Consider the following 3,485-nt stretch of genomic DNA (forward strand, 5'->3'; position numbering starts at 1 on the left):
TAATAATAGATGGTGTGGTGACTACTGAAGCTAGAACCTATCCAAAAGAGCCTGAAGATTTTACTCCTGCTGAGAAGGAAGAAGCCTCCTTGGATGCCAGCCTTCAATTAATATTAATTGATTCCCTTGATCCCTTGATGAACAGACATGTGATGAACTGTAAAAATTCCAAACACATGTGGGAAACTATTGAGGTGATTAATGAAGGCACAGAGGAAGTTAGGGAGAACAAGTTGGAAATCCTAACCTCTGAATATGAACATTTCAAATCAAATCCAGGAGAAGGAATTACTGAAGTGTTTGAGAGGTACAATGCGTTGATCAACAACCTGAACATCAATGGAAAGTATTATCCAATCAGGGAGGTCAACAAAAAGTTCCTTTTAACACTGCCAGCTCATCTTGAACATAGAATCACTGCCATTAGAGAAGCTAGAGATCTGAGTGAGATTTCTTTGGACAGGCTCTATGGAGTGTTAAAAACCTATGAGTTGGAGCAGATTCAACAGAAGGAAGTCTACGGGAAGGATAGAATGGTCAGCACATCTACTGCACTTGTAGCTGAAGGTCAACAACAACAACAATCTCAACAGTTAGAAAGAATGGTACAGTTTTCCAAGGGTGAGGAAAATGAGTTAGTAGCAGAATATGATCCTCCTACTACAAATCAATCAAGTGATGATTTTTATTCCTTGGAAGAGCTGGAGCAATTGGAAGATGAATCAATGGCCCAAATTGTCAAGAGATTCTCCCATGTCAGATTCAGGAGGAATCCCAAGCTTAAGTACAAGTCCAACTACAACAAATTCCAGAAAGGTGGATCTTCATCCTCTAACACCAGCAGTGGTGGGTACAAAACAGGGATGGTTGATCGAAGCACCATTAGATGCTATAACTGTAATGAGTTGGGACACTTTGCCACAGAATGTAGGAAGCCAAAGCAAGTAAGAAAGAACTCTGAAAGGGCTTATCTGGCAAAGGGAAGAAGCTGGGATGATACTGACAGTGAAGATGAAGATGAAGGAAATCTTGCTCTTATGGCTATTGATGGAAAAGCTTCATCGTCAAGAATAGAGGTAAAACTTTCTGATGCTGAAATGGTTTATCATCTAAGAGGTAACTTAGATTGTGCACGTCGTGATAATGAACTGTTAAGTTTACAGATCACAGACCTTGAGAAAGAGGTCAATGAATTAAGACTTGTGCACATTAATCAAGACAAATTAAAAGAACAGGTATCTTTTCTAGAGAATAGAGTTGACTGTTATAGAAAACTCGAAACTATTCTCAAAGACAAGATCACCGGTCTTGAGACTAAGGTTAGAGCCTACTTCAATTCTTGTTCGAAGGCTAAAGAGTTCTACAGTAAGCAAGCTGTTAATCAAACATCTGGAATAGGATATGATTACAATGCTGCTATTGGAGAATTAGGCATAAACTCCCCTCCTCATGTCTGTGCTAAAGGGAGGGAAGTACCACATGTGCTTAAGGGTGTTGATGAACCCCTCTATAAAGCATCAATTGCTGAACCATTTGATGCGACCTCTTCTGTTATTCAAGAAGAAATATGTGCTGAGGATCATGCTTATGAGAAGATTGTTTCCAAGTTAAGTGAGTCGAAAGTTCCAGTCAAAGTTGTGAAAGCAACTGAGACTAACTCAGACACACATGAGTTGGATAACAATAATGCCATGTCTACCATGCATAAATTGCCTGCTGTTAATCACTCTCATAAAGCATGTGGTGTTGCTAATTGTATGTCTTGTGCTTTTAATATGATGTATGCTTATTTTAATGGTAAGCATGTGTCTAATGATAAGACTACTCCTCGTCAGCATGTGAATAACAAGAAGCATGATAGGTCTAAGACTGCTAGTCCTTCTAAGGCTAGAAAGGAGACATTTGTGCCTAAGCTTAAACAGAAATTTGTTAACGCTGTTTACAAGGTCAAATGTTCAGTCATTGAGAAAGTTGAGGCAATTAAAATTAAAAATGTTGTTTTGCCTGACAAAGGACAGTTCTACAAGTATGCCGGGCCCAACCAAGTTTGGGTTCCGAAGAAGGTCTAATCCATTTGTAGTGCAGGGCATTAAACAAGTATAACCGGTAGTGTGGATTCTTGACAGTGGATCATCAAGACATATGACCGGAGATAGAGCCCTGCTATCAAATGTGGTTGAGAAAGCTGGCCCCATGGTTACCTTTGGAGATAACAGCAAAGGTTTATCTGAGGGATATGGCTGTTTACAAGCTGGGAATGTTATCATTGTAATTTTGTATATTGTGCTAGGTTATTATCAGGAAGCAGTATCTAACATATAGCACCAGTGACGAGACTTGAGAATATTACGACATATCAGACACCTGCTGCACATTACACTTGGAATTGTACTCTAGTAAGATGTGTACAAGTGTACTCCTGTTTTGTGAGTCAACAGAGGAAGTCAGTGCACCACAGTTCATGGACTTTGCAGCTGCAGATCTATTGGACTATGCAATTTCTTCTTCACAATCTCACTTCAGGTTGGTATGAACTAGTATACTGCTCAAGCAATCGTCAAGGACATGGTATGGCACTCTAACAAAAGTTATAATGTTATATGAACTAGTAGAGTCGTCATATTTATAACTATCTTATCACTAAGCACAATCATATTGTTTAATATGTGCAGTGATATATTGATTATGCAACATAACAATTAGTATCTAAAGTACTTGACAAGTATCGGTCAATGATATCTTGTTAACATTATGTTGCAGATATTTGTAAGCTTTTGACATGAATGAGAATTACTTAGACTTTACCCTAAGTGATCAATGTTTTATCAAAAACTCATTCATATTGAAAAACAAAATCAAACTTCTTTCTACATTAGTGATTTCTTATTGTATATCATTTTCTCTCTATTACCATATGTTCTATGATACAGGTTCAGTCTCCAATGACTTTCTTTCATTGACAGTCATGAGGTTGAAAACCCACAACGTCTATCCCAGACTGTAAAGACAAACACAAAAACAGAACCAACCAGCACTCTCTTACCACAAAATGTAGTATGAATGAGCGTGAGGGAGATAGTGCCTAGTGCACCACACAAGGAAGGTTCTGTAGTCAACCCAGTAGCTCTGTCTCCTACATAGATGAGTAGTATTTAAACCAAGACAACTGCTAGCCCCCATACATCTTCTCAAAAAGATGTAATGGCTGAAAAGGCACAAAAATAGTTACTAGATTCATTCTCTCAACAGGGTGCGTCTATTGAATTTTGCCTGTCGGCCAAGGTATCCAATGTAGTGTCACCACTTCAAACATAATCAATTCTTGATGCACAAGGAGAGGTTACACACACAAAGGATGAGTTGACGGAAACAAGAGTTTCGACCATTTTAAGGTCAGATTCGATTGTTCAAGGTTCGTTAGTGGACCAATTGCCTTTACAGGTGTTAGGAGAGGATACTGATCCAAAAGCCATATGTCAGTGGTC

Source organism: Apium graveolens, chromosome 4, assembly GCF_009905375.1.
Source record: "Apium graveolens cultivar Ventura chromosome 4, ASM990537v1, whole genome shotgun sequence".
Lineage (NCBI taxonomy): Eukaryota > Viridiplantae > Streptophyta > Magnoliopsida > Apiales > Apiaceae > Apium > Apium graveolens.